Here is a 14,703-nt window from a genome sequence, read left to right as displayed (position 1 = left end):
TTTGGTAAAAACGCAACTGCGTTTCAAAAACCCGCAGCGTTTTGCGACGCATGCGTTGAACGCATGCGGCGCAAAACGCTGCGTTGTACATGCGTTTTGGTGCGTTTTTGTTTGCATTGTGCGTTGCGGCGACGACGCTGCGGCGCACAACGCAAATGTGAACTTAGACTTACAAATGCTGAGGTAAAAAACTCACCAAATACTCAATGTGTGTATGCGGCCTTATGGGTGTTAAAATGTGTAAAAACCTTTTCAGCAATGTTTGCTCCTTGTGTCCATTTTTATTTCCAGTGCTTTATCAGTTTTACAAAACTGTATATAAAAAAACATAGTGATGGAAGTTTTTCAAGCTTCTATCAGTCAGTGAAAAGTGGACAGCAATAGGATATAGGGAAGTTATCAGTTGTCCAAATATTTAAAGGGAACCTGTCACCCCGTTTTTTGAGATTGAGCTATAAATACTGTTAAATAGGGCCTGCGCTGTGTGTTCCTATAGTGTATGTAGTGTACCCCGATTCCCCACCTATGCTGAGAAATAACTTACCAAAGTCGCCGTTTTCGCCTGTCAATCAGGCTGGTCAGGTCGGGAGGGCGTGGTGACATCGCTGGTTCTTCCTCAGCTTTACGTTGGTGGCGTAGTGGCGTAGTGGTGAACAAGCAGCGCGCGATCTGCGCTGCAATCCCTTGCATCGGTGGGGGCGGCCATCTTCCTGGGGCCGCGCGTGCGCAGATCGAGTGCTCTGCTGCACGGGGCTTCAGGAAAATGGCCGCGGGATGCCGCGCGTGCGCATTAGAGATCGCGGCGGCCATTTTCCCAAAGCCGAGATGCAAACTCGGCTTTGGGAAAATGGCCGCCGCGATCTCTAATGCGCACGCGCGGCATCCCGCGGCCATTTTCCTGAAGCCCCGTGCAGCAGAGCACTCGATCTGCGCACGCGCGGCCCCAGGAAGATGGCCGCCCCCACCGATGCAAGGGATTGCAGCGCAGATCGCGCGCTGCTTGTTCACCACTACGCCACTACGCCACCAACGTAAAGCTGAGGAAGAACCAGCGATGTCACCACGCCCTCCCGACCTGACCAGCCTGATTGACAGGCGAAAACGGCGACTTTGGTAAGTTATTTCTCAGCATAGGTGGGGAATCGGGGTACACTACATACACTATAGGAACACACAGCGCAGGCCCTATTTAACAGTATTTATAGCTCAATCTCAAAAAACGGGGTGACAGGTTCCCTTTAATGGATTCATTGAATTGGGTGCATGTGTTTGATCAAAGTCAGATATGTCTCTGCATTTATTAATTTTTTTGCAAACGTGAACAACCCCACAGTTAATAATAGACACGTGTCTTCTATGTGAAGAACATATACATGAAACAGAGGTGTCTGAATGAGGTCTTATACAGTCTATGCTTTGACTGTAACACTCAGCCTGACAGGCCTAAAAGCTCAAATATGGAGAACCTGTAGTTTGGTCAAGAATCCAAACACAAGCTGTATAATGAGGATATGTGAATTCAACCTTAGAATACTGTACATTCAGACAAACTTACCGTAATTTTTCGTTCATGTGAGAAACAAACAGCACATGGACCGAATATTAACCTACATGCTAGTTCACAAGGGCTATTTTTCACATGGACCTCAAGCCCACAGAGTTGCAAATGATAGATTAAGTCTAAGTTCACATTAGCGTTGCGCCGCTGTTGCGTCGGCGACGCAGCGGCGACGCAGCGGCGACGCGCCCCTATGTTTAACATAGGGGACGCGTGCGTCTTTTTGGTTGCGTTTTTCGCCACGTGCGTCGTTTCCGACGCTGGCGTCGGACGCACGAAAACGCTACAAGTTGCATTTTCTGTGCGTCCGATTTTGGTCAAAAACGACGCACGCGTCGCAAAACGCGCGCGTTTTTGCGCGCGTTTGCGCGCGTTTTTCGATGCGTCGCGCGTTGCGTCGCCGACGCAGGGCGGCGCAACGCTAGTGTGAACGTACCCTAAGAGCATCATGTGAATGTAGCTGAATAGAGTATAATAGCGTGGAGCGGTATTTCTCAAACTCCAGTCCTCACGGACTCCACGGCTCATGTTTTCAGGATTTCCATAGTGTTGCACAGGTGAGACAATTCCTGATGCCTTGATGATACTTCCACTACTTGCGCAGTACTAAGGAAACCCTGAATACATGACCCGTGGGGTCCGTGAGGACTGGAGTTTGGTAAACACTGGCGTAGAGTGTTAAACTGCATCATGTGAACATAGCCTTAGTCTACATTCAGGAAAAAAAATGAAATACATGGATACATGTTTTGTTTTGTCCAGTTGCACGAGGAAAGCTCTAACACAAGTCTATGGGTCCATGAAATAGACTTACAGCACATGGATAAAAGATAGGAGAAGATTTGTAATATACTTATCCATTCGTGAAAAACATTGATCACTTCTGACACACTGATTCAAAACACTGACACCTGTATCATTTTTTTTCATACCTGAAAAACACTGCCATCTGAACGAGACCTAAGTTTAATAGCATGGTCTGTTTATCTGCACCTGTGGAGTGGGGGTGTAATGTTTTAAAGCTGGGATTTAGCTTGGAGAATTGGGCTGTAAGTAAGGACGATTTGTTGGCATAGGAACTTGGCCCTGTGCAGTAATTCACAATGTTTTTATTCATAATGGATTAGAGAATATACCATTTAAATCAGACAAGAATAAGTGCTGAGCTTTCAATTATATGAGAAGTCTTTAAAAGATCTGATGCCGATTTCCTTATCATCCATCCCTGCAAACTTTTGAATCATGGAGACAAAGACTACACCCTTGTGGTGAGCTGGCGAACCCCGTTTATATTTCTCACTGAGCTTTAGATGAAGGGCAAGTCTTATTTATATTGCTAAAAAATATCAAGTGATTGCACCATTACCATAGTAATAAGAACTGTTATTGTGTATAAAAGATTGATTCCATGTACTGTACTTATATATACACTGGAATTGGCTGTTTTTAGTTATTCCTGCATGGACCTTGTCAGGATGCTTTCACACGGTGTTCTTGCCCACATTCAGTGGTCCTGTCAGGGCTTGCATTTGAATCGCCCGATAATGTAGCAGACTGCGCCTGAGTGTCCACCTCCAGTAGGCCTATATGCTCGACAATGATGCAGAACAGAGCGCATGTTGACTGTGTTGGCACAACTATAGTCAATGGTTCTTCAGCGCATATACCCAAATCGCATTTTGCAGGGGGTTCCAATGCAAGCCCCAACGGGACCATTGAACGTGGGCAAGAACGCAATGTGAAAGGGGGCCTTAGACTTTGTAAAGGTCTATCAAACAGGGACAGACTGGGATTAAAAAGTACCCATCGCACGCTACTCCACCAACCCATGTGTAACACTATCTCCCCGCACCCCAACTTCTCGATCAAGCAAAGATAGCCATATTCGATACAATGTTCAGTGAATTTTGCTGTACTTTGTCATGACTCTCCCCACCCTCTTAAACAGGTTGTGCAACATTAAATTTGATTTGCCAATAGACTTTCAGAAATGGAAAATACAAAGCACAATACTCACTCTTCATTGCTTTTCCACAGCACACATCACCACCATTCAAGCTTCAGGAGGCTAATTTGCATATTCCAGGTGCCTTCTGGGAGAAGCGAAGTCTCCCTAAGCTAGAAGATCGTTGGGTACAGCCGGGACCAGCTGCTTCGAAAGCATCACCAAACCAGGGATTCAAGCTTCAGGAGGCTAATTTGCATATTCCAGGTGCCTTCTGGGAGAAGCGAAGTCTCCCTAAGCTAGAAGATCGTTGGGTACAGCCGGGACCAGCTGCTTCGAAAGCATCACCAAACCAGGGATTCAAGCTTCAGGAGGCTAATTTGCATATTCCAGGTGCCTTCTGGGAGAAGCGAAGTCTCCCTAAGCTAGAAGATCGTTGGGTACAGCCGGGACCAGCTGCTTCGAAAGCATCACCAAACCAGGGATTCAAGCTTCAGGAGGCTAATTTGCATATTCCAGGTGCCTTCTGGGAGAAGCGAAGTCTCCCTAAGCTAGAAGATCGTTGGGTACAGCCGGGACCAGCTGCTTCGAAAGCATCACCAAACCAGGGATTCAAGCTTCAGGAGGCTAATTTGCATATTCCAGGTGCCTTCTGGGAGAAGCGAAGTCTCCCTAAGCTAGAAGATCGTTGGGTACAGCCGGGACCAGCTGCTTCGAAAGCATCACCAAACCGCGCGCCGTAAGGACATTATTGCAAGAGAGCTTGGCTGAGTAGATTACACAAGAAGGAAAACACACAGCAAGTCAGCAGGATCTAGGAGCAACATGGCAGATGTGACAACCTACATGGTGAGCTGCAGCATGTGCTACATGTTCACAGATCGACCAGAAGAAGAATCCAATTTCACCTGTCAGAAGTGTAGACTAGTGGCCCTTTTAGAAGAAAAGGTGCGGGGTCTGGAAGAAAGAATAGCAACTTTGAAACTCATCAAAGAGAATGAAGACTTTCTAGACAGAACAGAAGCATCTCTACTGGTCACAGAAGGTGCAAAAAGTGTCAGAGAACCTCCAAAAGCAGATGAGTGGAAGCATGTGACCAAAAGAAGCAAGAAGACCATGGAGAAATCACCAACCACACAACTGAAGAACCGATATCAAATCTTTGTAGAGGATGAAGATGGCACACCTAAGAATGAAGCAATACCAGCAAGCAAAAAAGAAAAGGGCACACAGCAACAAGTGACAGCAAAAAGTACAGCCAAGAAGCAACGAAGAGTGGTGGTGGTGGGAGACTCACTACTGAGAGGCACCGAAGCAGCCATCTGCAGACCGGACATAACTGCAAGAGAAGTATGCTGCCTTCCAGGTGCGATGATCAAGGATGTGACCGATAGGATACCAAAGCTCTTCAGCTCCAAGGACGTCCACCCATTTCTTCTGATACATGTTGGCACCAATGACACGGCAAGGAAGGACCTACCGACAATCTGCAAGGACTTTGAAGAGTTGGGGAAGAAAGTAAAGGAACTGGATGCACAGGTAGTTTTTTCTTCTATCCTTCCAGTAGACGGGCATGGCACCAGGAGATGGAACAGGATCCTTGATGCAAACAACTGGCTAAGACGATGGTGCAGACAACAAGGATTTGGATTCCTGGACCACGGTGTGAATTACTGGTATGATGGACTCCTCGCCAGAGACGGACTACACCTCAACAAACCTGGGAAACACACATTCGCCAGAAGACTCGCTACACTCATCAGGAGGGCGTTAAACTAGAAGAAGAGGGGACGGGAAGAAAAACATTAGACTCGAACAAAGACGACCCAGGAAAACATACTCAGAAGGGAGGTAAGAACATTTCTAAAACAATCCACAGTGAGGAGATTGGAACAAAACAAAATCCTCTAAACTGCATGCTCGCAAACGCCAGAAGCCTGACAAACAAGATGGAAGAACTAGAAGCAGAAATATCTACAGGTAACTTTGACATAGTGGGAATAACCGAGACATGGTTAGATGAAAGCTATGACTGGGCAGTTAACTTACAGGGTTACAGTCTGTTTAGAAAGGATCGTAAAAATCGGAGAGGAGGAGGGGTTTGTCTCTATGTAAAGTCTTGTCTAAAGTCCACTTTAAGGGAGGATATTAGCGAAGGGAATGAGGATGTCGAGTCCATATGGGTTGAAATTCATGGAGGGAAAAATGGTAACAAAATTCTCATTGGGGTCTGTTACAAACCCCCAAATATAACAGAAAGCATGGAAAGTCTACTTCTAAAGCAGATAGATGAAGCTGCAACCCATAATGAGGTCCTGGTTATGGGGGACTTTAACTACCCGGATATTAACTGGGAAACAGAAACCTGTGAAACCCATAAAGGCAACAGGTTTCTGCTAATAACCAAGAAAAATTATCTTTCACAATTGGTGCAGAATCCAACCAGAGGAGCAGCACTTTTAGACCTAATACTATCTAATAGACCTGACAGAATAACAAATCTGCAGGTGGTTGGGCATTTAGGAAATAGCGACCACAATATTGTGCAGTTTCACCTGTCTTTCACTAGGGGGACTTGTCAGGGAGTCACAAAAACATTGAACTTTAGGAAGGCAAAGTTTGAACAGCTTAGAGATGCCCTTAATCTGGTAGACTGGGACAATATCCTCAGAAATGAGAATACAGATAATAAATGGGAAATGTTTAAGAACATCCTAAATAGGCAGTGTAAGCGGTTTATACCTTGTGGGAATAAAAGGACTAGAAATAGGAAAAACCCAATGTGGCTAAACAAAGAAGTAAGACAGGCAATTAACAGTAAAAAGAAAGCATTTGCACTACTAAAGCAGGATGGCACCATTGAAGCTCTAAAAAACTATAGGGAGAAAAATACTTTATCTAAAAAACTAATTAAAGCTGCCAAAAAGGAAACAGAGAAGCACATTGCTAAGGAGAGTAAAACTAATCCCAAACTGTTCTTCAACTATATCAATAGTAAAAGAATAAAAACTGAAAATGTAGGCCCCTTAAAAAATAGTGAGGAAAGAATGGTTGTAGATGACGAGGAAAAAGCTAACATATTAAACACCTTCTTCTCCACGGTATTCACGGTGGAAAATGAAATGCTAGGTGAAATCCCAAGAAACAATGAAAACCCTATATTAAGGGTCACCAATCTAACCCAAGAAGAGGTGCGAAACCGGCTAAATAAGATTAAAATAGATAAATCTCCGGGTCCGGATGGCATACACCCACGAGTACTAAGAGAACTAAGTAATGTAATAGATAAACCATTATTTCTTATTTTTAGTGACTCTATAGCGACAGGGTCTGTTCCGCAGGACTGGCGCATAGCAAATGTGGTGCCAATATTCAAAAAGGGCTCTAAAAGTGAACCTGGAAATTATAGGCCAGTAAGTCTAACCTCTATTGTTGGTAAAATATTTGAAGGGTTTCTGAGGGATGTTATTCTGGATTATCTCAATGAGAATAACTGTTTAACTCCATATCAGCATGGGTTTATGAGAAATCGCTCCTGTCAAACCAATCTAATCAGTTTTTATGAAGAGGTAAGCTATAGACTGGACCACGGTGAGTCATTGGACGTGGTATATCTCGATTTTTCCAAAGCGTTTGATACCGTGCCGCACAAGAGGTTGGTACACAAAATGAGAATGCTTGGTCTGGGGGAAAATGTGTGTAAATGGGTTAGTAACTGGCTTAGTGATAGAAAGCAGAGGGTGGTTATAAATGGTATAGTCTCTAACTGGGTCGCTGTGACCAGTGGGGTACCGCAGGGGTCAGTATTGGGACCTGTTCTCTTCAACATATTCATTAATGATCTGGTAGAAGGTTTACACAGTAAAATATCGATATTTGCAGATGATACAAAACTATGTAAAGCAGTTAATACAAGAGAAGATAGTATTCTGCTACAGATGGATCTGGATAAGTTGGAAACTTGGGCTGAAAGGTGGCAGATGAGGTTTAACAATGATAAATGTAAGGTTATACACATGGGAAGAGGGAATCAATATCACCATTACACACTGAACGGGAAACCACTGGGTAAATCTGACAGGGAGAAGGACTTGGGGATCCTAGTTAATGATCAACTTACCTGGAGCAGCCAGTGCCAGGCAGCAGCTGCCAAGGCAAACAGGATCATGGGGTGCATTAAAAGAGGTCTGGATACACATGATGAGAGCATTATACTGCCTCTGTACAAATCCCTAGTTAGACCGCACATGGAGTACTGTGTCCAGTTTTGGGCACCGGTGCTCAGGAAGGATATAATGGAACTAGAGAGAGTACAAAGGAGGGCAACAAAATTAATAAAGGGGATGGGAGAACTACAATACCCAGATAGATTAGCGAAATTAGGATTATTTAGTCTAGAAAAAAGACGACTGAGGGGCGATCTAATAACCATGTATAAGTATATAAGGGGACAATACAAATATCTCGCTGAGGATCTGTTTATACCAAGGAAGGTGACGGGCACAAGGGGGCATTCTTTGCGTCTGGAGGAGAGAAGGTTTTTCCACCAACATAGAAGAGGATTCTTTACTGTTAGGGCAGTGAGAATCTGGAATTGCTTGCCTGAGGAGGTGGTGATGGCGAACTCAGTCGAGGGGTTCAAGAGAGGCCTGGATGTCTTCCTGGAGCAGAACAATATTGTATCATACAATTATTAGGTTCTGTAGAAGGACGTAGATCTGGGTATTTATTATGATGGAATATAGGCTGAACTGGATGGACAAATGTCTTTTTTCGGCCTTACTAACTATGTTACTATGTTACTATGTTACCATTGCCAATCACAAGCATCAACAATCATGTCATGGTAGACCGCTTGTGAACACTGAGCCCAGTGATAGATCACGTGCACTATAGTCATCGTGACGACACCTCCGAAGCCTTTCCCAAAAAAAAAACCCTGGAGTAGATGTGGCAAAATGGTACTAGAGCCAGGGTGAATGATTATACCTATGTCTGAGGTATCATGCACACACTGGCTTTTTTAAAAAAAATTTCCCTTCCAGATTTGAACCATCGAGGTGTTGCTCTGATCATCAGCATGTCAGTTTTTTCAGCCCTTTGAAGTTTTTTTTTTACCTATTTGAGTCTATGGGAAAAAAGGCAAGTGAAGACGCATCAAAATAACACGAGTATTTTATGCATCATTTTTCCTGCCAGGACTCTGATGTTTTGTGTGACAGAATCTGCTGCAGATACTCAATGTGTGCACATGGCCCAAGTCTTTCCTCACCCAATTCCTACTTAGATCATCATGGAAGTTTAATTTCTATGAAGCTTTTCTTTTTTTCTTCTTTCGTTTAGGCCTGGGTGTGTCCTCTGGTCTGATGCCTCTTGCAGTCCAAAACATACTGAACTATGTACATCATATGCTGTCTCCCTGAATTTTTTTCCTGCTTTCCAGTATATTACATCATTATAAGTTATATTTCCATTAAAAAAAAAGACTCGTCGCTATGGCGATGAAAAAGCTATGGCTCTTGGAATAAGGGGAGAAAAAACATGAAGTGCTGAAAGAAAAAATTGGGCCTTAAGGGGTTAAGGAAGAACACCTCACCAAACTGTCAAATATGTTTAAGGGTTTTTTGTTTACCCAAAACAAATATGCCTTAGAGTATGTGCAGCTGTTAAGTAATTGGCAGCGCTTTGGACGCAGCACATGTCCGCTGCGTCCAAAGCGCTGCCGGCTTTTGAACGCAGGTGATTCTGCATGTGTTCATTGAACCATGCGGAATCACCACGTCCAATATATTATACAGGTGTCATACAGGTCTGGATACACATGATGAGAGCATTATACTGCCTCTGTACAAATCCCTAGTTAGACCGCACATGGAGTACTGTGTCCAGTTTTGGGCACCGGTGCTCAGGAAGGATATAATGGAACTAGAGAGAGTACAAAGGAGGGCAACAAAATTAATAAAAGGGATGGGAGAACTACAATACCCAGATAGATTAGCGAAATTAGGATTATTTAGTCTAGAAAAAAGACGACTGAGGGGCGATCTAATAACCATGTATAAATTTTATAAGGGGACAATACAAATATCTCGCTGAGGATCTGTTTATACCAAGGAAGGTGACAGGCACAAGGGGGCATTCTTTGCGTCTGGAGGAGAGAAGGTTTTTCCACCAACATAGAAGAGGATTCTTTACTGTTAGGGCAGTGAGAATCTGGAATTGCTTGGAGGTGGTGATGGCGAACTCAGTCGAGGGGTTCAAGAGAGGCCTGGATGTCTTCCTGGAGCAGAACAATATTGTATCATACAATTATTAGGTTCTGTAGAAGGACGTAGATCTGGGGATTTATTATGATGGAATATAGGCTGAACTGGATGGACAAATGTCTTTTTTCGGCCTTACTAACTATGTTACTATGTTACTATGTTATTTCTGTTGTGGAGACTCGCATCTATGCAAGATAGACATGCTGCGGTCTGAAAAGATGAGCCGCATGCCTGTCTCCGTAGGTGTCAGTGCACGCATAGTGGGCATGGGATTTCTTGAAATCCCATCTACTATGCTGAAACATCTGGATGCTGCAGGTTGGACACGGTGTATGTATGCACTGTCCAACCCATAGCGTTTACTGATGGTGAGAACGTACCCTTATGTGGTTTTTAATATGTTCACATTCTGGCTTTTTTTTCCCTTGATAATTAACCCCTTACCGTCATCGGGTGTACATTAACACCGCTGTTGGTCTCCCTCACTTTGATGCGGGCACCGGCGATGAGCACACATCTTTCGGGGGACATGTCAGCTGTTTTGAACAACTGACATGTGCCCGCAATAGCAGTCCACCCATGGCTATTAAAGGGACTCTGCCACCCCAAAAATCGTATCTGAGCTAAGCCCACCAGCATCAAGGGGTTATCTACCCCTACTCTGGAACCCTCTACCACAACACATCAGACTCTCGCCTACCATCGAAACCTTAAAAAAAACAACCTGAAGACCCACCTCTTCCGACAAGCCTACAACCTGCAGTAACCACCGATCGACCAAACCGCTGCATGACCAGCTCTATCCTCACCTACTGTATTCTCACCCATCCCTTGTAGATTGTGAGCCTTCGCGGGCAGGGTCCTCACTCCTCCTGTACCAGTTATGACTTGTATTGTTTAAGATTATTGTACTTGTTTTTATTATGTATACCCCTCCTCACATGTAAAGCGCCATGGAATAAATGGCGCTATAACAATAAATAATAATAATAATAATAATCTACAGCATTCTGTAGTGCTGTAGATAAGCCCCCGATGTAACCTAAAAGATGAGAAATAAAGGTTATATTATACTCACCCAGGGGCGGTACCGCTGCGGTACGGTCTGATGGGCGTCACGATCCGGGTCCAGCGCCTCCTATCTTCATTCGATGACGTCCTCTTCTTGTCTTCTTGCCGCGGCTCCATACTTTACCTGTTGAGGGCAGAGCAAAGTATTGGAGCGCGCAGGCGTCGGAGCTCTCTGACCTTTCCCGACGCCTGTGTCGGAGCCACTGCAAGAAAAGGACGTCATCGAATGAAGATAGGAGGCGCTGGACCCAGATCGCGATGCCCATCCGACCAGACCGCAGCAGGACCGCCCCTGGGTAAGTATAATATGACCTGTATTTTTCATCTTTCAGGTTACATCAGGGGCTTATCTACAGCATTACAGAATGCTGTAGATAAGCCCCTGATGCCAGTGGGCTTAGCTCAGATACGATTTTTGGGGTGACAGGTTTCCTTTAACCAGTTAAATGCCGCTGTCAAACTCTGACAGTGTCATTTAATTAGTGCTTCCGGGCATCGGGCTGGAAATTCACACATCGGTGACTCCTGTCACTTGATTGGGATGACAACCGGAGATCTCCTGGTGACCTCTATGGTTGTCAGTGCTGGCTTACTGTGAGCGCCAACCATAGCAAGTCAGTAAATCTACTATATAAAGGCGATCTGAACATCACCTCTACGCAGCAGAGCTGATCACGCTATGGCAGCTTCTAGTCTTCTATGGAGACTATTGAAGCATGCCAAAAGTAAAAAAAAAATGTTTTTAAAAACATAGTTTAAAAAATATATATATAAAAGTTCAAATCACCCCCCTTTCACCCCATTCAAAGTAAAACAATAAAAAAAATCAAACATACACATATTTAGTATCGCCGCATTCAGAATTGCCCTATCTATCAATAAAAAAAAGATTAACCTGATCTGATCTGACCTGGTATCCATGTTTTGGCATAGGTGGTTTTCCTTCTTGGATGCTGCCCTCCCTGTGGTTGTTCCTTCCCGGTGAAAGACCTGGCTATTTATTGCTTGCGTTGAGAAACATGTGATGGTGTCTCTGCGGCTTTTCTACATGCATTTGCATATTTCCCCTAAGGGATGGGAGCAGTGTTCTGGATCACTGCGTTGAGAAACACGTGATGGTGTCTCCGCGGTGTTGGATGTTTTGATCTCCCCAAGGTCATTCATCCTTATGTTTATAGTCCTTTTACTAGGCACTGCTCCTAATAGCCAGTTTCCTACTCCACACTGAGGGGTAAATACCCCAAAACAGCTGTCTGTGGATGGATACCATGTTTTGGCATAGGTGGTTTTCCTTCTTGTATGCTGCCCTTCCCGTGGTTGTTCCTTCCCGGTGAAAGACCTGGCTATTTATTGCTTGCGTTGAGAAACATGTGATGGTGTCTCCGCAGCTTTTCTACATAGGTTTGAAGGACAGGGCAGAGTCGAGAGTTACCCCGAGGCAGCGGATTTCCGATGCGGGAGAGAGCATGATGCCGTTTATCATAATAGATAGATCGGGTAGGGGGGATACGTGAGGTGGGGGAAAGATGAAGAATTTGGTTTTGTCTACATTGAGTTTTAGGAAACGAGAGGTGAAGGAGGATATGGCTGACAGACACTTTGGGATTCTGGACAACAGGGAGGTGACATCTGGGCCAGAGAGGTAGATCGAGTGTCGTCTGCATACAGGTGGTACTGGAAGCCATGGGACTTTGAGTTGTCCTAATGTGGAGTGTTTGTAAAGAAATGTGTACAATTCCTACATTTTCTATCAGATATTTTTGTTCAACCCTTCAAATTAAACGTTACAATCTGCACTTGAATTCTGTTGTAGAGGTTTCATTTCAAATCCAATGTGGTGGCATGCAGAGCCCAACTCGCGAAAATTGTGTCACTGTCCAAATATTTCTGGCCCTAACTGTATATTGTCCTCCCCTAGGTAGCGGAAGAGTCTGTGAGCGTGGCAAACCTAAAGGAAATGATCCGGTTGGAAGTAAGGGAATCACTACGGTGCCTATCCCAAGCGGAAGGATCAATACATAGGACCCCCCTGGACTCTAATTCTTCAGAGGAAGAAAGAGAGGAAGGTGCCTATCTCTCTAGTCCTTTCTCCTCTTCATCGGATGAGGAGTTTGGACGATTCTGTCTACCCATGGATAGGATTGACAAAGTGGTGAAGACTTCCAGAGGTTCCTGAGAGTAGCTGTGTCAATGGGGGGACAGATTCGTCATTTCCAGTTCAGAGCTCTTCCCTTTGGCTTATCAGCGGCTCCTAGGGTGTTTACAAAGTTAGTGGCCGAAGTCATGGCGCACTTACGAGAGTCTGACATCCTGATTGTCCCCTACTTGGATGATTTCCTTATAGTAGGGAGTTCAGCAGACCATTGCCTTTCTCAACTAGAAACAACCATAACCAAACTTGAGCATCTGGGGTGGATCGTAAATTATGAAAAATCTCGTTTACAGCCCCCAAAAATACAAAGGTTCTTAGGACTGTTGTTAAATTCAGAATCCCAACAGTGTTGTCTTCCTCCCGACAAATTGTTACACATCCAGCAACAGGTGTCTAAGGCAATCGATAAACCATCCATCACCTTTAGACAGGCTATGTCACTATTAGGATCTCTAACCTCATGCATTCCCGCTGTACGTTGGGCCCAATTTCACACCAGACCTTTACAATCCGAGGTGCTGGTTAATGATAGAGTTTTACATGGGTCCTTGCAGAGTCAGATTACTTTGGGTCCAAAAACTCTTACATCTCTTAGGTGGTGGCTAAACAATGAGAATTTATCGGCGGGAGTTCCCTGGGTGACACAGGTGACACGTATTGTAACAACAGACGCTAGCCCTTCGGGTTGGGGAGCACACATGGATGACATGATAGTTCAGGGTCTATGGAACCCCCTAACATCAGCCTCCTCCAACCAAAGAGAGTTAATGGCAATTGAACTTTCAGTTAAAAAATTCCTCATATCTGCAGGGTCATCATGTCAAGAATCCTCTCGGACAACCAGGCAACCAGGTGGCGGTCGCATACATAAATCACCAGGGTGGAACTCATTCCGAATCACTGATGAGAGTGGCGGATCGTCTGTTCCAGACAGCGGAAAATAATTTCTTATCTTTAACAGCTCTGCATATAAGAGGAAAAGAAAACGTCAAAGCGGACTTTCTAAGCCGCAACGCCTTAAGGCAAGGGGAGTGGTCTCTAAACAGTCTCGTGTTCAACCAGATTGTCCACAAATGGGGACATCCAGAGGTAGATTTATTTGCCACCAGGGACAACCGAAAGACAATAAAATTCTGTTCCCTAAATCCCAGGGAGAATCCTCTGGCGGTAGACGCCTTTCTGATCAATTGGGATTATCGGCTGGCTTATGCGTTCCCCCCACTAGGCCTGATACCCCTGGTAATCAGGAAGATAAGAGAAGATCGAGCAAGAGTTATATTAATTGCTCCATTCTGGCCCAGAAGAGCCTGGTTCACTTGGCTCAGGATCATGTCAGTGGAGGACCCCTGGGTACTTCCGGACATTCCAGATTTACTCTACCAGGGTCCGATCAGCCATCCGCAAGTAAAGAGTCTCCATTTAACGGCATGGAGTTTGAGAGGGTGTTACTGAAAAACAAAGGTTTCTCCCCAAATTTAATTGAGACCCTTATGAAAAGTAGGAAACAGATAACGACAACAATCTACGCTAGAACCTGGCGGAAGTTTCTGGCCTCTTCTGATTTTAATTTAGAAGAGGGGATACCTATAAACCAAATCTTAGAATTCCTGCAAAGAGGCTTAGAGCTAGATCTATCCACTAGTACTCTAAGGGTACAGGTCTCGGCCCTAGGGGCCCTGTTTTCTTGTAACATCGCCAATAATTATTGGAT

The 14,703-nt window shown here is 44.6% G+C and overlaps 1 long non-coding RNA gene across 1 annotated transcript in view; it reads right to left on the bottom strand.

Annotated features, from left to right (window-relative positions):
• The window catches only part of LOC138648015 (uncharacterized), a 74,947-nt gene extending 63,107 nt beyond the window's left edge, over positions 1-11,840 (bottom strand). The window contains exon 1 of the long non-coding RNA XR_011315074.1: positions 11,751-11,840. This is a non-coding gene — a long non-coding RNA (uncharacterized lncRNA). The remainder of the gene's footprint in view (positions 1-11,750) is intronic.
• Between the last annotated feature and the right edge of the window lie 2,863 nt (positions 11,841-14,703).

The sequence above is a fragment of the Ranitomeya imitator genome, chromosome 8 (genome assembly GCF_032444005.1).
Source record: "Ranitomeya imitator isolate aRanImi1 chromosome 8, aRanImi1.pri, whole genome shotgun sequence".
Classification (NCBI taxonomy): Eukaryota; Metazoa; Chordata; class Amphibia; order Anura; family Dendrobatidae; genus Ranitomeya; species Ranitomeya imitator.
The sequence above is the reverse complement of the archived record's forward strand: the minus strand, read 5'-3'. Positions and strand labels throughout refer to the sequence as shown.